The sequence below is a fragment of the Salvelinus alpinus genome, chromosome 38 (genome assembly GCF_045679555.1).
Source record: "Salvelinus alpinus chromosome 38, SLU_Salpinus.1, whole genome shotgun sequence".
NCBI lineage: Eukaryota > Metazoa > Chordata > Actinopteri > Salmoniformes > Salmonidae > Salvelinus > Salvelinus alpinus.
Window position 1 is genome coordinate 2,503,299 of NC_092123.1, and position 27,237 is coordinate 2,530,535.

The 27,237-nt window shown below is 43.6% G+C and overlaps 1 protein-coding gene across 3 annotated transcripts in view; it reads right to left on the reverse strand.

Moving 5' to 3' along the window:
- LOC139566314 (beta-1,3-galactosyltransferase 1-like) overlaps positions 1-27,237 on the reverse strand; it is a 124,070-nt gene that overhangs the window by 39,002 nt on the left and 57,831 nt on the right. For all 3 annotated transcript variants that reach the window (XR_011673083.1, XM_071387426.1, XM_071387425.1), the window contains exon 2: positions 21,755-21,809. The gene's annotated coding sequence lies outside the window, so the exon portion shown is untranslated. The remainder of the gene's footprint in view (positions 1-21,754; positions 21,810-27,237) is intronic.

Genomic DNA, 27,237 nt, shown 5'->3' on the forward strand with positions numbered 1-27,237 from the left:
AACTTCTAAACTTATTTAGGCTTGCCATAACAAAGGGGTTGAATACTTATTGACTCAAGACATTTCAGCATTTCCTTTTTAATTAATTTGTAAACATTTCTAAACACATAATTCCACTTTGACATTATTGGGTATTGTGTGTAGGCCAGTGACACAAAATCTCAATTTAATCCATTTTAAATTCAGGCTGTAACACAACAAAATGTGGAAAAAGTCAAGGTGTGTGAATACTTTCTGAAGGCACTGTAACGGCTTTGCTTTAATAAATAGTTAGTTATTTTTTTTTAACTTCTTCCACTACCACAAATATACTTTTAAAAGAGCTAAAGCAAGCCCCACAACCATCTAGTTATCTAGTTATTGTTTTACTCTTCATAAAAGTAGAGTTTGTACATTTTGGAATTGGAAAACATGTTTGTTTTCAGCCAAAAAAGACTAACACTATCCTGCTTTTAAGCTGTACATTATACTGCAACATGGACAAAGGTCAAATGGACATTAGAGCCTTCATGAAGTGGCCACTAAAAGCACTCAACGCAGATTTGCCTACAGAATGTGCACTTGCTCTTACTACGAGTCAAATAAATGCTCCCAAAAAAGAACATAATATCCATAATTTGATTCAGAGACCAAAAAGGGCCTTGGGGGTATTTTATCTAACGTTATCAGAGAAGAGGATTCCAAAGTATTTCTTTCTTTATCAGTTTCAGAGGCACATGTTTTATATATAATTCCTGAAGACACATATTTTTTTTTAGCTGTTCTACTTTTCTCTCAGTCTATTGTACAGCCTGAAGAGGTACAGATGCTCTGATTTATCTACTACACACTATCCTCAAGGTCTGTTCAGCAATACATCCATTCGTTCTACTGACAGACAGCAGTAAAAATACAGGAAGACAGGTTATCTTACATATGCTAACATTGTAGCTTTATCTTTATGTTCACTATAGACCTACAGTAGAGCACACATCCAATCTGTTTAAATCTTCCATAGACCGTACCATAGACTACCTTGTTGTCGTTGTACCTAATGATCATAGGGCGTGATAATATGTGCAGGGGGCACGTCTCACCATTTGGCAACGTGGGGAAATGTACCTTTGTTCACTGCTGCAGACCACATAATATGACAGAGCATAAAGTCAGCCTGGAGCAAACGGATGGTGTTCAGAGCACAACTGTGGCCCATGACAAATTGGGTTTGGACAATCGTTTTATGAAATTAAGCGTGTGTGTGGAGGCCAGAGCATGCTGAGCTGACATGCCCCTGTGCTGTGAGACTTATGGTACGGGCCGGGGACAGACTCACAATTAAATCATGGCCCTAATGGCAACACAAACACACACACTGTACATACATCGGGCGTGGGCCAAGGTTTCACTAAACAAACATGGGGAGAGCAGAGAGAATCATATGCAAACAGGTGATAGCTGAGTAAAGCCAGCAAAGCTGGTACGGTTCCCATTCAGTGAGCCTTTGATACCTAGGTCCATCCCTGTCAGTGTAGGTCCCATGGTGGCACTGTAGTGCAGTACAGTAGCAGGATAGGGCTGTCGGTGTAGGTCCCATGGTGGCACTGTAGTGCAGTACAGTAGCAGGATAGGGCTGTCAGTGTTGGTCCCATGGTGGTACTGTAGTGCAGTACAGTAGCAGGATAGGGCTGTCGGTGTAGGTCCCATGGTGGTACTGTAGTGCAGTACAGTAGCAGGATAGGGCTGTCAGTGTTGGTCCCATGGTGGTACTGTAGTGCAGTACAGTACCAGGATAGGGCTGTCGGTGTAGGTCCCATGGTGGCACTGTAGTGCAGTACAGTAGCAGGATAGGGCTGTCCGTGTAGGTCCCATGGTGGCACTGTAGTGCAGTACAGTAGCAGGATAGGGCTGTCGGTGTAGGTCCCATGGTGGCACTGTAGTGTAGTACAGTAGCAGGATAGGGCTGTCCGTGTAGGTCCCATGGTGGTACTGTAGTGCAGTACAGTAGCAGGATAGGGCTGTCAGTGTAGGTCCCATGGTGGTACTGTAGTGCAGTACAGTAGCAGGATAGGTCTGTCAGTGTTGGTCCCATGGTGGCACTGTAATGCAGTACAGTAGCAGGATAGGGCTGTCGGTGTAGGTCCCATGGTGGCACTGTAGTGCAGTACAGAAGCAGGATAGGGCTGTCAGTGTAGGTCCCATGGTGGTACTGTAGTGCAGTACAGTAGCAGGATAGGGCAGTCAGTGCAGGTCCCATGGTGGTACTGTAGTGCAGTACAGTAGCAGGATAGGGCTGTCAGTGTAGGTCCCATGGTGGTACTGTAGTGCAGTACAGTAGCAGGATAGGGCTGTCAGTGTAGGTCCCATGGTGGTACTGTAGTGCAGTACAGTAGCAGGATAGGGCTGTCAGTGTAGGTCCCATGGTGGTACTGTTGTGCAGTACAGTAGCAGGATTGGGCAGTCAGTGCAGGTCCCATGGTGGCACTGTAGTGCAGTACAGTAGCAGGATAGGGCTGTCAGTGTAGGTCCCATGGTGGTACTGTAGTGCAGTACAGTAGCAGGATAGGGCTGTCGGTGCAGGTCCCATGGTGGTACTGTAGTGCAGTACAGTAGCAGGATAGGGCAGTCAGAGCAGGTCCCAAGGTGGTACTGTAGTGCAGTACAGTAGCAGGATAGGGCAGTCAGAGCAGGTCCCATGGTGGTACTATAGAGCAGTACAGTAGCAGGATAGGGCAGTCAGAGCAGGTCCCATGGTGGTACTGTAGTGCAATACAGTAGCAGGATAGGGCAGTCAGAGCAGGTCCCATGGTGGTACTGTAGTGCAGTACAGTAGCAGGATAGGGCAGTCAGAGCAGGTCCCATGGTGGTACTGTAGTGCAGTACAGTAGCAGGATAGGGCAGTCAGAGCAGGTCCCATGGTGGTACTGTAGTGTAATACAGTAGCAGGATAGGGCAGTCAGAGCAGGTCCCATGGTGGTACTGTAGAGCAGTACAGTAGCAGGATAGGGCAGTCAGAGCAGGTCCCATGGTGGTACTGTAGTGTAATACAGTAGCAGGATAGGGCAGTCAGAGCAGGTCCCATGGTGGTACTGTAGTGCAGTACAGTAGCAGGATAGGGCAGTCAGTGCAGGTCCCATGGTGGTACTGTAGTGCAGTACAGTAGCAGGATAGGGCAGTCAGACCAGGTCCCATGGTGGTACTGTAGTGCAGTACAGTAGCAGGATAGGGCAGTCAGAGCAGGTCCCATGGTGGTACTGTAGTGCAGTACAGTAGCAGGATAGGGCAGTCAGAGCAGGTCCCATGGTGGCACTGTAGTGCAGTACAGTAGCAGGATAGGGCAGTCAGAGCAGGTCCCATGGTGGTACTGTAGAGCAGTACAGTAGCAGGATAGGGCAGTCAGAGCAGGTCCCATGGTGGTACTGTAGTGCAATACAGTAGCAGGATAGGGCAGTCAGAGCAGGTCCCATGGTGGTACTGTAGAGCAGTACAGTAGCAGGATAGGGCAGTCAGAGCAGGTCCCATGGTGGTACTGTAGTGCAATACAGTAGCAGGATAGGGCAGTCAGAGCAGGTCCCATGGTGGTACTGTAGTGCAGTACAGTAGCAGGATAGGGCAGTCAGTGCAGGTCCCATGGTGGTACTGTAGTGCAGTACAGTAGCAGGATAGGGCAGTCAGAGCAGGTCCCATGGTGGTACTGTAGTGCAGTACAGTAGCAGGATAGGGCAGTCAGTGCAGGTCCCATGGTGGTACTGTAGTGCAGTACAGTAGCAGGATAGGGCAGTCAGAGCAGGTCCCATGGTGGTACTGTAGTGCAGTACAGTAGCAGGATAGGGCAGTCAGAGCAGGTCCCATGGTAGTAGAGTCCTGCATGGGTCAGTTTTTTGGAGCCGCACCCGCCCCGCGCGGGCCATATCAAGTCCCCGACCCACCCGACACTTAACATCATGACCAATTTTACTCTGCAACCTGACCCAACCCACATAGAATTGTTCCAAGAGCCGACCTGTTACCTGCCAATTACATTAATGTATTATTATTTTATTTATAAAAAAAATACCAAAAATTAAGGGGTGGATCAGCTTTATATTGTGGATAGATTGTTGCTTCCATCAATGTAATTGTCTGCATCATTTCCAATCCCCCATATATTTTGGGGGTAATTATATATATCCATATAAATACATACATACAGTTGAAGTCGGAAGTTTACATACACTTAGGTTGGAGTTATTAAAACTAGTTTTTCAACCACTCCACAAATTTCTTGTTAACAAACTATAGTTTTGGCAAGTGGTAAGGACATCTACTTTGTGCATGCCACAAGTAATTTCTCCAACAATTGTTGACAGACAGATTATTTCACTTAATCACAATTTCAGTGGGTCAGAAGCTTCGGATAGGCGAATTGACATCATTTCAGTCAATTGGAGGTGTACCTGTGGATGTATTTCAAGGCCTACGTTCAAACTCAGTGCGTTTTTGCATGATATCATGGGAAAATCAAAAGAAATCAGCCAAGACCTCAGAAAAAAATATGTAGACCTCCACAAGTCTGGTTCATCCTTGGGAGCAATTTCCAATGCCTGAAGGTACCACGTTCATCTGTACAAACAATAGTACGCAAGTATAAACACCATGGGACCACGCAGCCGTCATACCGCTCAGGAAGGAGACGCGTTCTGTCTCCTAGAGATGAACGTACTTTGGTGCAAAAAGTGCAAATAAATCCCAGAACAACAGCAAAAGACCTTGTGAAGATGCTGGAGGAAACAGGTACAAAAGTATCTATATCCACAGTAAAACTAGTCCTATATCGACATAACCTGAAATGCCGCTCAGCAAGTAAGAAGCCACTGCTCCAAAACCGCCATAAAGAAACCAGACTACAGTTTGCAACTGCACATGGGGACAAAGATCGTACTTTTTGGAGAAATGTGGCCAAACAGAAACTGGCCATAATGACCATCGTTATGTTTGGAGGAAAAAGGGGGAGGCTTGCAAGCCAAAGAAGACCATCCCAACCGTGAAGCACGTGGGTGGCAGTATCATGTTGTGGGGGTGCTTTCCTGCAGGAGGGACTGGTGCACTTCACAAAATAGATGGCATCATGAGGCTGGAAAATTATGTGGATATATTGAAGCAACATCTTAAGACATCAGTCAGGAAGTTAAAGCTTGGTCACTAATGGGTCTTCCAAATGGACAAACACCAAGCATACTTCCAAAGTTGTGGCAAAATGGCTTAAGGACAACAAGGTCAAGGTATTGAAGTGGCCATCACAAAGCCCTGACCTCAATCAAACAGAACATTTGTGGGCAGAACTGAAAAAGTGTGTGCGAGCAAGGAGGCCTACAAACCTGAATCAGTTACACCAGCTCTGTCAGGAGGAATGGGCCAAAATTCACCCAACTTAATGTGGGACGCTTGTGGAAGGCAACCCGAAACGTTTGACCCAAGTTAAACAATTTAAAGGCAATGCTACCAAATACTAATTGAGTATATGTAAACTTCTGACCCACTGGAATTGTGAAACAGTGAATTATAAGTGAAATAATCTGTCTGTAAACAATTGTTGGAAAAATGACGTGTGTCATGCACAAAGTGGATATCCTAACTGACTTGCCAAAACTATAGTTTGTTAACAAGACATTTGTGGAGTGGTTGAAAAACGAGTTTTAATGACTCCAACCTAAGTGTATGTAAACTTCCGACTTCAACTGTATATGCCAATTATGTGATGCTCTGACCGCATTCTGTCCCCTATCAACACTTTTTAATATATCAATGTATTTAGCTAATTGTTATTATGACTCCAGACAGTAGGCTATTTCCCTTCTCTGCATGCAATTCATTTGTCTGCATGTCAACTTTATTTTCAGGTAGTACATACAGTACCAGTCAAAAGTTTGGACACACCTACTCATTCAATTGTTTTTCTTTATTTTTACTATTTTCTACTTTGTAGAATAATAGTGAAGACATCAAAACTATGAAATAACACATATGGAATCATGTAGTAACCAAACAAGTGTTAAACAAATCAAAATATATTTTTGATTTTAGATTCTTCAAAGTAGCCACTCTTGTCCTTGATGACAGCTTTGCACACTCTTGGCATTCTCTCAACCAGCTTCATGAGGTAGTCACACGGAATGCACTTCAATTAACAGGTGTGCCTTGTTAAAAGTTCATTTGTGTAATTTCTTTCCTTCTTACTGGGTTTGAGCCCATCAGTTGTGTTGTGATAAGGTAGGGGGGTATACAGTAGACAGCCCTATTTGGTAAAAGACCAAGCCCATAGGCCAAGGACGATCTAGCGAGATCCTATTGGCATGTTATAGCCTGTGAAGTGTGCGTGTGCAATAACTCAATTCACCTTTGCAATCCTTCCAAACAACGCAATTTTTAAAAGGGTAAAGTCTTTAAAACTCATAACAGATTCTACTTTTGGGAACAGAAAACTGTATTGAGATTAAATATTTTATTTTTTACCAAAATCCATCTTGTTCTATCTTCTCCCACTGCCGGCCGGTGGGCTTCCTCTCACTACCATATTTGGTAGTGAGTGGAAACGCCAAGTGGATGCTTCACATTTATACATCTTTTGAAATATCTGTCTCATTGTTCTATCTGTGGTGGTACTGTACAGTACAGTTGCAGGATAAGGCCGAGCTGCTGACTGAGGCATTGGGCCGGCTCTGAAACAGTTACAGTAGGGAGAATAAAACTGCATAATGACTTGGGGTATTAATATTGTAAAGACCTGCCCGGGCTGACAGACTCTAGCTCTGAAATATCTGAGCCGTTAAGGGGAAAAATCTGTCTGAAATACCTGAGCCGACATGATGAAAATCCTTGAGCATAGCACTTACCCCTAATTTGCTACAGGGTCTCCGTACTAATATGACTGACCCTGTAAAACAACACATTTCACTGCACCTATCCGGTGTACTACTGCACGTCGAACATCTCATTCCAAAATCATGGGCATTGATATGGAGATGGTCCCCCCTTTGCTGCTATAACAGCCTCCACTCTTCTGGGAAAGCGTTCCACTAAATGTTGGAACATTGCTTTGGGGACTTGCTTCCATTCAGCCACAAGAGCAATAGTGAGGTCAGGCGCTGATGTTGGGCGATTAGGCCTGACTCGCAGTCGGCGTTACAATTCATCCCAAAGGTGTTTGGATGGGGTTGAGATCAGGGCTCTGTGCAGGCCAGTCAAGTTCGCTACGCGTTTCAGCACCCGGCGGTCCCGTTCTGTGAGCTTGTGTGGCCTACCACTTCGCGGCTGAGCCGTTGTTGCTCCAGGACGTATCCACTTCACAATAACAACACTTACAGTTGAACGGGGCAGCTCTAGCAGGGCAGAAATTTGACAAACTGATTTGTTGGAAAGGTGGCATCCTATGACAGTGCCACGTTGAAAGTCACTGAGCTCTTCAGTAAGGCCATTCTACTGCCAATGTTTGTCTATGGAGATTGCATGGCTGTGTGCTCGATTTTATACACCTGTCAGCAACAGGTGTGGCTGAAATAGCCAAATCCACTCATTTGAAGGGGTGTCCACATACTTTTGTATATATAGTCTATGGAAGTACGGTAATGTTGTCATGCACTGTATTACAAACACACATTACCTCTAAACACAGATTAAAAAGGCTAGAATAATTAAGTCTCTCTCTCTCAGCCCTGCGTTCTGTGGGTAATCCATGTTTTAATAACTCAAGGTGAGTTGGTGAGCCAAACTACATTATCCCCCAAGGAAATCACTTCTTTAGCACCTACGGGGCACCTTTGATTTTCCCCTATAGATTCGGACTCCCTTGGACCCTTCTCCTCTCCTCTCCGCTCCTCTCATGTCCTTATCCCTCCTCTCATATCCCCGTCTGCTCTCTTGGCAGCGTTGGCTCTGGAGTCCTTTTTCATTTCAACTTCAATTACCGCTGCCTTCAAGGCAGGAGTCCCTCCGCACTGCGCATTTTCAGGTGTCTCTGAAAGACGATCCTCGCTCTCTAGCAGCGCACACACTGATAATCGCATACACACACACCAAAGCCCCCATCCCACACACTCTACTTTATTTTTAATGTGAAACAGAAAAGGTGCAGTGCCAGCGTGGGGGACTGACTGAGCCAGGGTGTTGGGTGTAATCCCTCTCATAATGCCCTTCACCACTGCCAGGACATGATGTCATAAATGAACCTGCCGGGAGGTCAGCAGGACTAATGACCAGCACAGCAGCCTTGAAAACATCATGTATTATATCCTGAAAGACATTCAGAAGGTCGAATGGTGAAGTGGTCAAACGGTACTAAGGTGGTTGTGCTAGAGTGTCACACGTGAATTCATCATGTAAAAGTCTGTGAAATACGGCCATATGACCAGATGGTCAAGCGATCGTATGGTCAAGTGTCCAGACGGCCATGCCAGAGTGTTACGCATGTGATGACAGAAGGGGATGAAAGATCAGCTGTGGGCGTGTAAAGTGGTTGCACCGTCCTCCAGTGTCCCTGTCACAGACACACATGATGCCTGGGGGGTTGGAGTGGGGCCAGGCGGTGTTGTGAGCCTAGGTTAGCCAAGTCAGTGCAGAGCCAGGAGGTGAAAACAATAGCCCTCTTGTCTTGTGAATGTCTGGAGGTCATGTTGAATCTGACCCCTGTGATGATAGGTGAGAGCAAAGAATGTCTCATGGGAAACTAGAGCCTTGAGTTTGGCATTCTGCTATAGGCATTCTGCTATGGTGGGTGGACTAGGACTCATGGTTCACCTCTGTCTCCAGGGGCCCCTGGGGAACGTAGACCTTGCTGAGACCTTGAGCTACTCTCTCTTCGACACTCAGACATGCAAAAACTCACACTCGCAAACAAGCATATACACATGCACACAATGGCACAGCCCACACTTGTATCACATCATTGTATCAAATTAAGGTTTCGTTTGTTACAATATTGTAACAATCAATATTGTTACAACAGATACTGTTCTGTACACACCAACACACAGTCCTCAATATAAACCCACACCAAACACAGTGATCTGTCACCATACAGCACCCCAACACAAGGCTTCTATACTCCCACTCAAAATCTGTTCTGATAAAACTAACTGTGGCTCACATCAACTCCTGAAGACCATCGAAAAACACTTTAAAAGTTAACAGCCCCTCTAAACAGCAGGCTCCCACTGGTCAAACTGTTAAGAAGATATATACGTATACCTTTCTCTGATTACTGGGAGTAATACTGCCAGGTTAAAACATCAAATGATAAAATGAATGTTGTCTTTGTTCCGAGACAAAGCAGCAATTTGTGATATTCCCGCAAAAAATTGGTTCCGAGTGGAAGTCGGGAATAGAGGTATGCCTCACGTTTACCCTCTCATACAGGGAGGACCAACCAAACAGGAAGGAAGGACATGATAAATGAGGTTTGGAAACATCCGTCTTGAAACCTGTGTTCATTTCACTGGGCATCACAATACTGGTTTATTGTGTTCTTGCTCCTGACCTGGACTTGAAACAAATGTATTGAACTACAGAATAGTATTTTATGTGCTGTACTATAACTGAGGCAGCGTTTGTCTGTTCATCTACTGAAGTTCACCTCATCAAAGGTCGGTCTAGTGAAAGGGCTGCTCACTCTTTCAGTATGCAAAGGATACTAGGAGTCTGTGGTTATAAGGACTACGTGAACATAAAACAGGGAAGTGGACAGAAAAGTAAAAAAAATAATAATAATCTTAAAACGATCCTGTTTTTATTTGCTTATTGGTTTCCCTTTAATAGGTCCAGCATACTGTATTGTCAAAGATGCAGCACTTTGGCAACCTGATGGACGTGTTTGAACTATCAAGTACAGGCGCTTTACACTCTATAGTTCTACGCCAAAATCAGATATTTCTATCACCTAAAAACAACAAATCAACTGGACAGAAACACTTGACTGAGCAGTATACATTACAGATCCAGAAAACAGCTTCAGGGTTTACCCTATTAAAGCTACTCTGTAGCCACAACACTAAAAGGTATTTATCGTGCTTCTGAGGGCTACACCATCCAAGCTTTCACAGACTACAAAACAATCTCGACACAATGTTCTCAGCTTAGCGAAGCCTGGTGAAGATAATTTACAGTTGTGAATGCTACACTATTTTTGTGAAATGTCATTATGTGTCTAAAAACATGTATTTTCCTCGATCTGTGTAATCAGACTAGGCTGAAGATTTCAAACCTTTCTTTGTGGCTGACCCTAGTTTTAGACCTTGGGACTCTAAAGCTCAATTCAACTTTACAATTGCTTTTGTGGGTTACAGTACAAAGGGTTGAAGCTACAGCGGAGACAGGCTTTAACCCTATGAGCTATGATTCCATAATCTAGCCTTCAAATCTGAAGTGGTAGTTTGAATTTCTCCCATTGCATACAGCGTAATCTGCAGTACACAGCACTTTGAGTCCCCTAGAAAAGGGTGATATGAATCTAATCCAATATCAAATCAATTATCATTTGTTTTTTGTTTGTTTCCCCCATAAACCAGAGAACAGATTTGATTGAATATCACATCCCCACATTCCTGCCCCTCTATCTCAGGAGCAGTGGGTTTGTGTGTTTATACCCCCTGGAACTGAAGAGAAGCACTTCACGCTAGACTAATGAAACCTGTGCACTGTGTCATTTAATCTGACACTAGCGTAATCTTCTCAAATGCCTGTTTCCCACCCTGGTATGTTGCATTATCCCAATTACAGCCATGCTCCATTGATCTGAGGAGATTAAACGTGTTCTTAGCTGTTGGTACTCTCCACAGTAACTACATATAGACTGGAAAATAGAATCATGTCACCCAGTACCACTCAATAGTTTAATTGGTCATTTTTAGTTGGTGTGTGTGTGTGTGTGTGTGTGTGGCACTTCAATAGAGTGGCAGGCAGCAGATGCTTGCTTTGTGTGCCTACACTACTATAAGGGAACCTTTATCAGGAATGTGGTACTAGAGAAATCCACTCAGTGGCACTTTTCCCTCCAAGAAATGGGTGGGATCATTCCATGACTTCATTTTTCAGAGAAGAAAAAAATTCAAATATGTTTTACTGTCACATACAAACACTATATGTTGACTTGCTTCGGTCATTTAGCATTTCCTATTGATTCTCAATGGTAATCCTCGGATGCATCCTTAACATGTTAGGGAAACAGCTTTCCTACACAGCTGTAGTAGAAACAGCATCCCTTTCCCTCCCTCCCTCCCCCACAACCCTATACATGCCAGAATGGATTTTCCTCAGAGGTCGGCATTTAGGGTGCATCCTTCTAATTTCCCTCTGTAATTCAGGTCTGATTGATTAGCGACTATCGACTAATTAATTAAAACGCACAGGGCTCTGTGGGAGAGAGGCTGTTCATTTCAGAGTAGGATCCAACGACTCCATTAGCTTAGCATCCATTCACCAATAATCACAGGAGATTGGCTGCAGTTGGCTACTTTACCAACCAGGAAGCTTTGTACTGCTATAGTGTATGGAGTTTACACACCACAGACCATCACTGTGTCTGAAGTGGCACCCACAATGTCCCCTATAGAGTGCACTACTTTACCCTATTCCCTATAAGTAGTGCCCTATAGGGAATAGGATGCAATTTTTACAAAGCTCTACTACACAAGCTTTCAACTTACCTAACTTCGCTGTTAAAATATAAAAACATGAGATACCAAACCCATTCACAAGGTTGCTTAACTCTTGAGGTTCCTCAGGTGTCGTGTTAAAGCTTTTAGCTTTAAAGCACCTCATTGCTGGAACCAACTACAAAATACATTACAATTAGATGTTCTGGTGTTTCTGTATGGACCTCGCTTTGTGCACAGGAAAGGGCCTTCTCCAAACTGTTGCCACAAAGTTGGAAGCACAGAATCATCAGAATGTCATTGTATGCTGTAGCGTTAAGATTGTAAAGGGGCCTAGCCCAAACCATGAAAAACATGGTTCTTGTGCTGACGTTGCTTCCAGAGGCAGTTTGGAACTTGGTAGTGAGGGTTGCAACCGAGGATAGACGATTTTTATGCGCTACGTGCTTCAGCACTCGGGGGTCCCGTACTGTGAGCTTGTGTGGCCTACCACTTCGCGGCTGAGCCGTTGTTGCTCCTAGACATTTCCAATTCACAATAACAGAAATTACAGTTGACAGGGACAGCTCTAACAGGGCAGAAATTTGAAAAACTGACTTGTTGGAAAGGTGGCATCCTATGACGGTGCCACGTTGAAAGTCACAGAGCTCTTTAGGAAGGCCATTCTAATGCAAATGTTTGTCTATGGAAATTGCATGGCTGTGTACTCGATTATATACACCTGCTAGCAACGGGTGTGGCTGAAATAGCTGAATCCACTAATTTGATGGGGTGTCCACATACACTATATATAAAAAAGTATTTAAAAATATATATATTTCACCTTTATTTAACCAGGTAGGCTAGTTGAGAACAAGTTCTCATTTGCAACTGCGACCTGGCCAAGATAAAGCATAGCAATTTGAGTGCAAATGAGGTAAGATAAGGGAGTTAAGGCAATAAATAGGCCATGGTGGCGAAGTAATTACAATATAGCAATTAAAACACTGGAATGGTAGATGTGCAGAAGATGAATGTGCAAGTAGAGATACTGGGGTGCAAAGGAGCAAGATAAATAAATAAATACAGTATGGGGATGAGGTAGGTAGATAGATGGGCTGTTTACAGATGGGCTATGTACAGGTTCAGTAATCTGTGAGCTGCTCTGACAGCTGGTGCTTAAAGCTAGTGAGGGAGATATGAGTCTCCAGCTTCAGAGGGTTCCTTTGCAGGGTTCCTTTGTGAAAGAGACCCTGGTCTCAATGGTGACTCCCTGCTGAAAAAATTAAAATAAAAATATAAATAAAAATACAATCGGAAACACTGATTGCCAAAAACACAGATTGCATATCTATTCCAGATATAATGCACCTTGTGGAGTGGCATTGCGTGCATGTAAAATGGCACCCTATTCCCTGTATAGTGCACTACCTTTGACCAGGTCAGAATTAGTGCACTATATAGGGAAAAGGGTGCCATTTTGGACGTACCCCGATGCTAATCACATGGATACAACTATGTCCTTTGTGAAAGGGTGTGAGGCCAATGAATGTGCTGAAGACCAAGGAGCTAGTGGTAGATTTGAGGAAAAATAAAGATGTTTTTAATCCTATTTATATTAACGGTGAAGAGATTGGTACTGTTGACGCTTACAAGTACTTGGGTGTAATAGTGGAAACAAACTGAACTGGAAGGAGAACTCCCACAGCATCTACAAAAAAGCCCGATCCAAACTGTACTTTTTAAGGAAGCTTAGATCTTTAAACGTCTGTGACAAAATGCTTCGCATGTTCCATGTTCTACAGCAGTGTCGTGGTGAGTATAGTAAGCTATGCCACTCTCTGCTGGAAAGATAATTTAGCCAAGGAGGATATAAACAAGCTTGACAAAATCATCAGGGAAGTCAGCGCTACAATTGGCTGCAGCCTGGAATCAATGCAGGACATGTTCATAAAAAAGCTGCAAGCAAAAACACACATGATCATGGACAATGACACACACCCACTCCACAGCACTCTAATGCAACACAGGAGCAGCTTCAGTAGCAGGTCCATCCTGCCCAGAAGTTCCACAGAGAGGTTTAGACATTTTTACCCAAAGACATGAGGCTTTTTAACGAGTATAATCGATGAACTGTTTTATGATGTCTTCCTATTGTGAACAGTATTCTTGCAGGTTTTTCCTCCAGAGTGGGATGGAAAACAGCACTTGAATCCGACTGTTCTTCTGCGGATGCTAAGGAGCAGGTGCCTTCATGTGTCTTGATATGTTTTCTGTTTGGTTGTGTGTCTGTCATTGTGTCCTGTCCTTATACGTTATGGATGATGAATGCTGTGATAAAACAATTTCCCAAGTTGGTATTAATAAAGTAATACTCTACTTAGTCCACGCACAAGGACGGGCCAGGAAGATGTATGGGCTGGAAACATAATGTATTCATAGGGAGGACGATGGAAAAATTGGTCTGGAGACATGATGAAGCACCTGCTGAGGTGTCATTGATAAATGATTATGGAGTCTATAGAAATTGAGTCAGATCCCCACCGAAGACCATTCAATTAGCAGAGCACTATAACAGTGCTTTACTGCTTCAGTTGAATTGACATATATACAGTAGTGTAAACTGAACATATTGGGATGATTTGCATGGGAAATGACAAGGAAATATCCTATTTGAATATTTCAGAGGATGCTTACAACCAATATTAGTTTATGATTGATTTAATTATGCTAAGTGCATTGCTGCACACTGAGTCCTGAAGCACACTGTTCTGTGATGTTATCATCAGACTCTTGTCAGGTTGCAAGTCAACGAAAAATCTGCAACTTCAAGGCACTGACTTAGCTAGATTAGTGAAATGCTTGTTTTTGCATTATAGTTCTACCCAATGAGAATTGAATTTATACCGCACAAACTAACCATAACAGATTGGGTTTATCTGGCACATTTTCTTAGCTCGCACACTGTCACGCCCTGACCTTAGAGATCCTTTTTATGTCTCTATTTTGGTTGGTCAGGGCGTGAGTTGGGGTGGGCATTCTATGTTTTTGTTCTATGTTTTCTATTTATATGTGTTTGGCCGGGTGTGGTTCTCAATCAGAGGCAGCTGTCTATCGTTGTCTCTGATTGAGAACCATACTTAGGTAGCCTTTTCCCACCTGTGTTTTGTGGGTAGTTGTTTTCTGTTTTGTGTGTCTGCACCAGACAGAACTGTTTCGTTTGTTCCGTTTTGTTATTTTTTGTTCTAGTGTTCAGCTGTATTAAAAATCATGAACACGTACCACGCTGCACCTTGGTCCTCTCCTTCAGCCCACGAGAACCGTTACACACACGCCCATTATTCACAATATAGACTGTGTTAGAATCTGTGTCAGACCAGGTACTTTACTAAAACCTGCTCTAATGACGTGTGCATTATTCATAGGTAGCCTAACACTGTCTTTGTACAGTTTCCCTTCCTCGCTTCCCCGCACCAATCCTCTGGCTTTTCAGACAATTAGCCTAGCGCAGGGGTTGGAATATTTACAAGGGTCTTGCACTGAGTAACATCATACATGAAAGCCTTGGATAAATTGAGTGAAATTGATTTCTTTTAAATGTCTGACATCTTCATGTTGAACTCGATATGACTTCCGCTAGAACTAGCCGTGGATCTGTTCGGACGGGTTCAAAAGTGGGCCGAGGTGGTTTCTCTCTCCCAGACGTAGGCTATGCATCACTGACTGGATTTCCATTCTGGGATCACTGCACTCCTGGCTTTCACTCATGACCGGCCTTCGCCACACTGTATCTAGGAACTCTTCTGCTGTTGCTTCCCAATCATATCTGCATTCACGTAACGCGGCAGGCAGCTCTTGAAAGTTCTCTGTGCTGTTTGCCTTTGGTAATTAGACTGTGTCAAGACAACATGGGCGTCTACGAAAGCAGAGACGGGTTTGACTAACCCAGCCTCCCACTTTTCACAGAACACAGGGTGAAGCGACGAGTTGAACACAGTCTCACAAAAAGACGTAGGCCTTTATACATCTTCCTCTATTAGAAATTGATCTCTAGTAATGGTTGCTGAAGCTGTGTACATTTCTGATTTACTCGGTGTCTTCAATAAAACACTATAGTTCAGTGTAAGTAGAATGATTACCACTAATTCTGATCATTTCTACCCATATTATTATCATAATAAGTAGTGTTAGTCGTATTAGTACTGAAGTAGTATAGCAGTTAGTTGTACAGCAGTAGCGTGTAGCAGTGGTAGCAGTGGAGGTGGCGGAATTATCCCTGACCTCATTGACATACAATAGCCTACTTAGAGGTATAAATGTCAATCGTATGCAGATTGACAGAATGATTCACTCCTTGTATCGCCAAGGTGTTCAGCTGTAATTATGTGAGTGGGCTGGAGCAGTAGGTAGTAGAGGTCGACCGATTATAATTTTTCAACGCTGATACCGATACCGATTATTGGAGGTCCAAAAAAAAGCCGATACCGATTAATCGGACGATTTTATAGTGACAATAATGACAATTACAACAATACTGAATGAACACTTATTTTAACTTAATATAATACATCAATAAAATCAATTTAGTCTCAAATAAATAATGAAACATGTTCAATTTGGTTTAAATAATGCAAAAACAAAGTGTTGGAGAAGAAAGTAAAAGTGCAATATGTGCCATGTAAGAAAGCTAACGTTTAAGTTCCTTGCTCAGCACATGAGAACATATGAAAGCTGGTGGTTCCTTTTAACATGAGTCTTCAATATTCCCAGGTAAGACGTTTTAGGTTGTAGTTATTATAGGAACTAAAGGACTATTTCTCTCTATACGATTTGTATTTCATATACCTTTGACTATTGGATGTTCTTATAGGCACTTTAGTATTGCCAGTGTAAGAGGATAGCTTCCGTCCCTCTCCTCGCTCCTACCTGGGCTCGAACCAGGAACACATCGACAACAGCCACCCCCGAAGCAGCGTTACCCATGCAGAGCAAGGGGAACAACTATCGTTGTCTCTGATTGGGAACCATACTTTGGTAGCTTTTTCCCACATGGTTTTTGTGGGTAGTTATTTTCTGTTTAGTGTTTTGCACCTTACAGGACTGTTTCAGTTTCATTTATTCTCTTGTTATTTTGTTTTGGGTTCAGTGTAAATAAAAAACATGAACACTTACTATGCTGCGCTCTGGTCCGACTACTCTTCTTCAGACGACGAAAACCATTACAACCTGGTTAATATTGCCTGCTAACCTGGATTTCTTTTAGCTAAATATGCAGGTTTAAAAATATATACTTCTGTGTATTGATTTTAAGAAAGGCATTGATGTTTATGGTTAGGTACAGTCGTGCAACGATTGTGCTTTTTGCGCAAATGTGCTTTTGTTAAATCATCCCCCCGTTTGGCAAAGTTGTCTGTCTTTGTTAGGAAGAAATAGTCTTCACATAGTTCATAACAGCTGCATATACCCTGACTCTGTTGCAAGAGAAGTGACACAATTTTCCTAGTTAAAAGAAATTCATGTTAGCAGGCAATATTAACTAAATATGCAGGTTTAAAAATATATACTTGTGTATTGATTTTAAGAAAGGCATTGATGTTTATGGTTAGGTACACGTTGGAGCAACGACAGTCCTATAATCGATGCGGTGCGCATTCGCACCGCATCGATTATATGCAACGCAGGACACGCTAGATAAACTAGTAATATCATCAACCATGTGTAGTTAACTAGTGATTTATTGATTGTTTTTTATAAGATAAGTTTAATGCTAGCTAGCAACTTACCTTGGCTTCTTACTGCATTCGAGTAACAGGCAGGCTCCTCGTGGAGTGTAATGTAAAGCAGGTGGTTAGAGCGTGGTTAGTCTCTCACTGTTGCCACTTGCTATAGACCTCCCTCTGCCCCCAGCTGTGCCCTTGATACCATATGTGAATTGATTGTCCCCCATCTATGTTCTGAGCTCGTGCTACTAGGTGACCTAAACTGGGACATGCTTAACACCCTGGCCATCCTACAATCTAAGCTTGATGCCCTCAATCTCACACAAATTATCAATGAACCTACCAGGTACAACTCCAAATCCGTAAACATGGGCACCCTCATAGATGTCATCCTAACTAACTCGCCCTCCAAATACACCTCTGCTGTTTTCAAGATCTCAGCGATCACTGCCTCATTGCCTGCATCCGTAATGGGTCTGCGACCAAACGACCACCCCTCATCACTGTTAAACGCTCCCTAAAACACTTCTGTGAGCAGGCCTTTCTAATCGACCTGGCTGAGGTATCCTGGAATGACATTGACCTCATCCCGTCAGTAGATGATGCCTGGCTATTCTTTAAAAGTGCCTTCCTCACCATCTTAAATAAGCATGCCCCATTCAAAAAATGTTCACTCCAGACCTGTCTGGCCTTGACCAGCACAAAAACATCCTGTGGCGTTCTGCATTAGCATCGAATAGCCCCCGTGATATGCAACTTTTCAGGGAAGTTAGGAACAAATATACACAGGCAGTTAGGAAAGCTAAGGCTAGCTTTTTCAAACAGAAATTTGCATCCTGTAGTACTAACTCAAAAAAGTTCTGGGACACTGTAAAGTCCATGGAGAATAAGAGCACCTCCTCCCAGCTGCCCACTGCTCTGAGGCTAGGAAACACTATCACCACCGATAAATCCACTATAATTGAGAATTTCAATAAGCATTTCTCTACGGCTGGCCATGCTTTCCACCTGGCTACCACTACCCCGGTCAACTGCCCGGCACCCTCCACAGCAACCCGCCAAAGCCACCACCATTTCTCCTTCACCCAAATCCAGATAGCTGATGTTCTGAAAGAGCTGCAAAATCTGGACCCCTACAAATTAGCCGGGCTAGACAATCTGGACCCTCTCTTTCTAAAATTATCTGCCGAAATTGTTGCAACCCCTATTACTAGCCTGTTCAACCTCTCTTTTGTATCGTCTGAGTTTCCCAAAGATTGGAAAGCTGCCGCGGTCATCCCCCTCTTCAAAGGGGGTGACACTCTAGACCCAAACTGCTACAGACCTATATCTATCCTACCCTGTCTTTCTAAGGTCTTCGAAAGCCAAGTTAACAAACAGATTACCGACCATTTCGAATCCCACCGTACCTTCTCCGCTATGCAATCTGGTTTCAGAGCTGGTCATGGGTGCACCTCAGCCACGCTCAAGGTCCTAAACGACATCATACCCGCCATCGATAAGAGACATTACTGCGCAGCCGTATTCATCGACCTGGCCAAGGCTTTCGACTCTGTCAATCACCACACCACATTCTTATTGGCAGACTCGACAGCCTTGGTTTCTCAAATGATTGCCTTGCCTGGTTTACCAACTACTTCTCTGATAGAGTTCAGTGTGTCAAATCGGAGGGCCTGTTGTCCGGACCTCTGGCAGTCTCTATGGGGGTGCCACAGGGTTCAATCCTCGGGCCGACTCTCTTCTCTGTATACATCAATGATGTTGCTCTTGCTGCTGGTGATTCTCTTGTACACCTCTACGCAGACGACGCCATTCTGTATACTTCTGGCCCTTCTTTGGACACTGTGTTAACTAACCTCCAAACAAGCTTCAATGCCATACAACACTCCTTCCGTGGCCTCCAACTGCTCTTAAACGCAAGTAAAACTAAATGCATGCTATTCAATTGATCACTGCCCGCAGCTGCTCGCCCGTCCAGCATCACTACTCTGGACGGCTCTTACTTAGAATACGTGGACAACTACAAATACCTAGGTGTCTGGTTAGACTGTAAACTATCCTTCCAGACTCACATTAAGCATCTCCAATCCAAAATTATATCTAGAATCGGCTTCCTATATCGCAACAAATCATCCTTCACTCATGCTGCCAAACATACCCTCGTAAAACTGATCATCCTACCGATCCTCGACTTCGGTGATGTCATCTATAAAATAGCCTCCAACACTCTACTCAACAAACTGGATGCAGTCTATCACAGTGCCATCCGTTTTGTCACCAAAGCCCCATACACTACCCACCATTGCGACCTGTACGCTCTCGTTGGTTGGCCCTCGCTTCATACTCGTCGCCAAACCCACTGGCTACAGGTTATATACAAGTCTCTGCTAGGTGAAGCCCTGCCTTATCTCAGCTCACTGGTCACCATAGCAGCACCCACTCGTAGCACGCGCTCCAGCAGGTATATCTCACTGGTCACCCCCAAAGCCAATTCCTCCTTTGGTCGTCTTTCCTTCCAGTTCTCTGCTGCCAATGACTGGAACGAACTGCAAAAATCTCTGAAGCTGCAAACACTTATCTCCCTCACTAGCTTTAAGCACCAGCTGTCAGAGCAGCTCACAGATTACTGCACCTGTACATAGCCCATCTATAATTTAGCCCAAACAACTACCTCTTCCCCTACTGTATTTATTTATTTATTTAGCTCCTTTGCAACCCATTATTTCTATTTTGCACATTCTTCCACTGCAAATCTACCATTCCAGTGTTTTACTTGCTATATTGTATTTACCTTGCCACCATGGCCTTTTTTGCCTTTACCTGCCTTATCTCACCTCATTTGCTCACTTTGTATATAGACTTATTTTTCTACTGTATTATTGACTGTATGTTTTGTTTATTCCATGTGTAACTGTGTTGTTGTATGTGTCAAATTGCTATGCTTTAGTTGCAAATGAGAGCTTGTTCTCAACTAGCCTACCTGGTTAAATAAAGGTGAAATAAAAAATAAAAATAAAATAAAAAATAGCGTTGGACTAACGTTAACCGTAAAGTTGCAAGATTGAATCCCCGAGCTGACAAGGTAAAAATCTGTCGTTCTGCCCCTGAACAAGACAGTTAACCCACCGTTCCTAGGCCATCATTGAAAATAAGAATGTGTTCTTAACTGACTTGCCTCGTTAAATAAATGTGTAAAAAAATAAAATAAAATGAAAATAAATAAATAAATCGGCCAAATCGGTGTCCAAAAATACAGATTTCCGATTGTTATGAAAACTTGAAATCGGCCCTAATTAATCGGCCATTCTGATTAATCGGTCGACCTCTAGTAGGTAGGTAGGCAGGCGCCTCTTGCCGTGTTGTTAGCCAGCGCTAATGATGAAGGCCGCAACATACCTCTCAGCTTTACATAACAGCATGGAACATGGATGACCTTTCTACCTGCAACACACTGTCTGTATTCCAAATGGCACCCTATTTCCTATATAGTGCTCTACTTTTGACCATAGCCCTATGGGGCCTTGTCAAAAGTAGTGCATTATATAGGGAATAGGGTGCCATTTGGAATGCAAGCACTGATTCACTAAAAGAAAAGCGGAAGGTCAGCACAAGGCTAAGAACCCCTCGTAGCTTAGCATAGGATTGTATATAGTTTTTCCTCCCAATCACGTTACATAGCAGCCATACTGTAACACTATAGGTCAATGTGTTAGCTAGCTAGGCTGCTACAGGTAGATTGACAAGGTGTTAGCTAGCTAGACTGCTACAGGTAGATTGACAAGGTGTTAGCTAGCTAGGCTGCTACAGGTAGATTGACATGGTGTTAGCTGACTAGGCTGCTACAGGTATATTGACATGGTGTTAGCTAGCTAGACTGCTACAGGTAGATTGACAAGGTGTTAGCTAGCTAGGCTACTACAGGTAGATTGACATGGTGTTAGCTGGCTAGGCTGCTACAGGTAGATTGACAAGGTGTTAGCTAGATAGGCTGCTACAGGTAGATTGACATGGTGTTAGCTGGCTAGGCTGCTACAGGTAGATTGACATGGCGTTAGCTGGCTAGGCTGCTACAGTTAGATTGACAAGGTGTTAGCTGTCTAGGCTGCTACAGTTAGATTGACAAGGTGTTAGCTACAGTAACTAGGCTGCTACAGGTAGATCGAAAAGCAGCTTTGAAACATTATAACAGTCAAGGTGTTAGCCAGCAAGGTTATTACAGGTAAATTGACAACAGTGCTGTACTGTGTGTTTTCATATATATTCTGGGGCCTTCTGTTGCAATATTATACTGTATGCTGCCAGATACTGGGATGTTTTAGTACAGTACAGGCAGCATAGTGAGTCAAATACAATGTTGGTTCTTTATATCAGTTATGAATGATGTGATTTGACAGAGAGACAGAGAGGCCAAACCAGCAGAAAGGGTTTGATAGAAAACACTGAGTCATTCCTTACCTCACACAGCTGGCTCCTGCCCTTAACGATAGGCTCTTTCCTCTTCACTCCATCTCTGCAAACAGAAGACAAGACAGCAAGGTTAGTGGTGACGAGAAAGAAAAGAGAGGTGAATCATGAGAAAGAGAGTATAACGAGTCATCAAATCAAATCGTATTAGTCACATGCACCGAATACAACAGGTGTAGACCTTACAGTGAAATGCTTACTTACGAGCCCCTAACCGACAGTGCAGTTTTAAAAAAATACGGAAAAGAATAAGAGACAAAAGTAACAAGTCATTAAAGAGCAGCAGTAAAAAATAACAATATATACAGGGGGGTGCCGGTACAGAGTCAATGTGCGGGTGCAACGGTTAGTTGAGGTAGTATGTACATGTAGGTAGAGTTAATTAAAGGGACTATGCATAGATGACAACTGAGAGTGGCAGTGGTGTGGAGATGGGAGGGGTGTGGGGGCAATGCAAATAGTCTGGGTAGCCATTTGACTAGATGTTCAGGAGTCTTATGGCTTGGGGATATAAGCTATTTAGAAGCCTCTTGGACCTAGACTTGGCGCTCCGGTACCGCTTGCCGTGTGGTTGCAGAGAGAACAGTCTATGACTAGGGTGGCTGGAGCCTTTTTAGGGCCTTCCTCTGACACCGCCTGGTATAGAGGTCCTGGATGGTAGGAAGCTTGAGGGTTCGCACTACCCTCTGTAGTGCTTTGCGGTCGGAGGCCGAGCAGTTGCCATACCAGGCAGTGATGCAACCAGTCAGGATGCTCTCGATGGTGCAGCTGTAGAACCTTTTGAGGATCTGAGGACCAATGCCAAATCTTTTCAGTCTCCTGAGGGGGAATAGGTTTTGTCGTGCCCGCTTCACGACTGTCATGGTGTGCTTGGACCATGTTAGTTTGTTGGTGATGTGGACACCAAGGAACTTGAAGCTCTCAACCTGCTCCACTGCAGCCCCGTCGATGAGAATGGGGGCGTGCTTGGTCCTCTTTTCCTGTAGTTCACAATCATCTCCTTTGTCTTGATCACATTGAGGGAGAGGTTGTTGTCCTGGCACCACACGGCCAGGACCCTGACCTCCTCCCTATAGGCTGTCTCGTTGTTGTCGGTGATCAGGCCTACCACTGTTGTGTCATCGGCAAATTTAATGATGGTGTTGGAGTCGTGCCTGGCCGTGCAGTCATGAGTGAACAGGGAGTACAGGAGGGGTCTGAGCACGCACCCCCGAGAGGCCCCTGTGTTGAGGGTCAGCGTGGCGGATGTGTTGTTACCTACCATTACCACCTGGGGGCGGCCCGTCAGGAAGTCCAGGATCCAGTTACAGAGGGAGGTGTTTAGTGCTTTGAGGGCACTATGGTGTTGAACGCTGAGCTGTAGTCAATGAATAGCATTCTCACATAGGTGTTCCTTTTGTCCAGGTGGGAAAGGGCAGTGTGGCGTGCAATAGAGACAGCATCATCTGTGGATCTGTTGGGGCGGTATGCAAATTGGAGTGGGTCTAGGGTTTCTGGGATGATAGTGTTGATGTGAGCCATAACCAGCCTTTCAAAGCACTTCATGGCTACAGACGTGAGTGCTACAGGTTGGGAGTCATATAGGCAGGTTACCTTAGTGTTCTTGGGCACAGGCACTATGGTGGTCTGCTTAAAACATGTTGGTATTACAGACTCGGACAGGGAGAGGTTGAAAATGTCAGTGAAGACACTTGCTAGTTGGTCAGCGCATGCTCGCAGTACATGTCCTGGTAATCCGTCTGGCCCTGCGGCCTTGTGAATGTTGACCTGTCTAAAGGTCTTACTCACATCGGCTGTGGAGAGCGTGATCACACAGTCTTCTGGTACAGTTGATGTTCTCATGCATGTTTCAGTGTTATTTGCCTCGAAGCGAGCATAGAAGTAGTTTAGCTCATCTGGTAGGCTCGTGTCACTGGGCAGCTCTTAGCTGTGCTTCCCTTTGTAGTCTGTAATAGTTTGCAAGCCCTGCCACATCCGACGAGCATCAGCGCTGGTGTAGTACGGCTCAATCTTGTCTTACCAGACGCTGCTGTTCTATCCTACATCGTATAACCAGCCAGCTGTATGTTGATATTGTCGTCCTTCAGCCACGACTCCATAAAGCATAAGATGTTACAGATTTTAATGTCCCGTTGGTAGTTTAATCTTCCCAGTAACTCATCCATTTTATTGTGGAAAGATTGCAGTTTTTTTCTAGCAGAATTGCGGGAAGTGCGGGTCTATTCGATCGCTTCCAACTTCTCAGAAGGCAGCCCGCTCTCCAGCCTCTCTTTCTCCGCCTCCTCTTCACGCAGATCACTAGGGTCGGCGCCTGTTCCCGAGGGAGCCGTAAATCCTCCGCCTCAGGCTCGTCAGAGTCGTGAAAGAAGAAAAAGGATTCTGCTAGTCCGTGGTGAGTAATCGCAGTCCTGATGTCTAGAAGTTATTTTCGGTCATAAGAGACGGTAGCGGCAACATTATGAACAAAAAGTGTAAAAAGGTAAGTTACAAACAACGCAGATAAACGAACAAAAAACACAATCGGTTGGGTGCACGTAAAACGTCTGCCTTCTGCTCCAGCGCCATCTTACAGACGGACAGAGAGTGAAAAAAACACAGGGAAGATACGAGTCATTTGTATACTCTGCAGAATAAATGCACTTAGAAGTTGCACGTTGCCTTATCTATTATAACAATACTATTTCTATTTTACGACTACAGTGATACTGTGCAAAGGTAAGGGATCACAGCCGCTACCTCGCTCTCCAAACCAAGGTGTATGAATTGTGGACCAAACTGAAGTAGAGAGGCGATAGAGCAACTCCCAGAGGACAACAAAAGTAAATTAAAAAGCATATTTTTTTTGTTACAAGTAAAAACCTGATATTGTGAACAGCCTTTCTACCTCCACTGTGCAGTCATAACAATGAACAGGGTGGCCAATGAAAGAACAGATGTGGCCTCATTCATCCACACTGCATACAACTCAAGCCAAATTCATGTTGATATGGTAGAAGCGGAGAGCCAACATCTGATCAGTATTCTGCAGAAATGTTGCTGTATTAACCATCAACACTTCTGGAAGGTTGAGAATCGATTGATGTATGTGCAGTTCTTATTCAGACCCACTTACTGCATAAAAGGTCAAATGAATTTCTCCCGTATCAAATTGAGTTTCCCCTTTCTCTGTTGATGAATGTGTTGCTATGGCTGACAGTGCTGATGCAAAATGAAGGACTAAAACACATATATTACTATCAGGTTCTCATTTCTGTTGTGAATTATATTCATTTGAAGGAAAATGTATGTATTTAAATAACCATAAAATAGTCAAATTAATTGATTAGCATAATGCATCGGATTACTTTTTTTTAAATGAGGGAAAAGAACAGTGATTAAATGGAATCAAACACTTGCCTGTATGACAGCATCGGTATGTGCACACAATAGCTTGATAAAGGTTTTCAGAGAAACCTATATATAAAAGCAGAGAAAAGTTACTGCAATTACTGCTAGACTCTATTTTGCTCATAAAGGTTAAAACCCTGTGTAGTGTTTCTAAATGGGAAAGTAATTGAGAGTACAGTAATTTTAGAATACAAAGTGCACTTAGGTGTTCTGGAAACATAAAAAATAAATGTTGTTTTTCCACAACATGCCTTGTAATCCATTCTGAACCACTTCCTAGCCGAAGCCATTTCTAGTGCAAGCCAAGAACCTGCCATCTACCATTCAGCCTCTCTGTCAATCATAGAACCATACTGACTAGGTAAGTAAAGAGTAGAGCCAATTGAAAATAGAAAGGGAGAGACTGAAAGGGGTGGAGAGACACAGACAGAGACAGGAAGAGAGAGACTGTTGCCCCACCTTACTGCAGCCCTGTCACCGACCCTGACTGACAACTGGCAGACAACAGTGCATTCTGGGTAATGTAGAGGAACTCCTCTCTTCATAATGGACTCTAAGTGGCAGAAGGGAGTCTGTCTGTCTCAACCCCAGCATGTGCACTGTCACCTCAGGCTCTGACCCCTGAGAATCACAGCTGATAATGTCTTATACACCCATTCCTATCACCCAAGGGCCATAGCAGTCAGAGTACACGCAAGACATACATCTACAGGGCTGACTCACTGTAAGAGGGACACCAGCATGCACAAAGATGCATGTATGCGCACACACACATGCACACAAACAGGAACTCCTTAAACAAGTGGCCTGCCGATGATCTTTCATTACTTTATGAAAAACCCTTTATAATAGTGATAAATTAAACCGTTTGAAATCTATTTCACATCCCATCCACCAGGCATAGGCAATTTGGTCGGGATTCTGTGAATGATTCCGCATTCGGGGAGGTCTTTCTCACATTTACACTAATGCATTTATCGCAGTTAGAAAACATGCCGTTGTTCACAGTTCACTCCATTCATCTGAAGCTGTAATCATTTAGCCATTTGAAATGCATTATGCAACTCTTTCTGTGGGCTCATCAGCATAACATGAATTATTGCCATCATTACGGAGGGCAAAGCAGAAACACAGTATCAGTTAATTATTCACCAATCAAAGAATGAAGGTAAATTATGGCGCTTTTATTTTAACTGACAAGAAAGATAAGTCGCTTACTAGATTTCTCTCCTTCAGGAACATAAGACAGCACTAACATTATAACCCTTACTGTACTGGATCTCTCTCCTTCAGGAAAATAAGACAGCACTAACATTATAACCCTTACTGGATCTCGCTCCTTCAGGAAAATAAGACAGCACTAACAGTATAACCCTTACTGGATCTCTCTCCTTCAGGAAAATAAGACAGCACTAACATTATAACCCTTACTGTACTGGATCTTGCTCCTTCAGGAAAATAAGACAGCACTAACAGTATAACCCTTACTGGATCTCTCTCATTCAGGAAAATAAGACAGCACTAACAGTATAACCCTTACTGGATCTCTCTCCTTCAGGAAAATAAGACAGCACTAACAGTATAACCCTTACTGGATCTCTCTCCTTCAGGAAAATAAGACAGCACTAACATTATAACCCTTACTGGATCTCTCTCCTTCAGGAAAATAAGACAGCACTAACAGTATAACCCTTACTGGATCTCTCTCCTTCAGGAAAATAAGACAGCACTAACATTATAACCCTTACTGTACTGGATCTTGCTCCTTCAGGAAAATAAGACAGCACTAACAGTATAACCCTTACTGGATCTCTCTCATTCAGGAAAATAAGACAGCACTAACAGTATAACCCTTACTGGATCTCTCTCCTTCAGGAAAATAAGACAGCACTAACATTATAACCCTTACTGGATCTCGCTCCTTCAGGAAAATAAGACAGCACTAACAGTATAACCCTTACTGTATCTCTCTCCTTCAGGAAAATAAGACAGCACTAACAGTATAACCCTTACTGGATCTCTCTCCTTCAGGAAAATAAGACAGCACTAACAGTATAACCCTTACTGGATCTCTCTCCTTCAGGAAA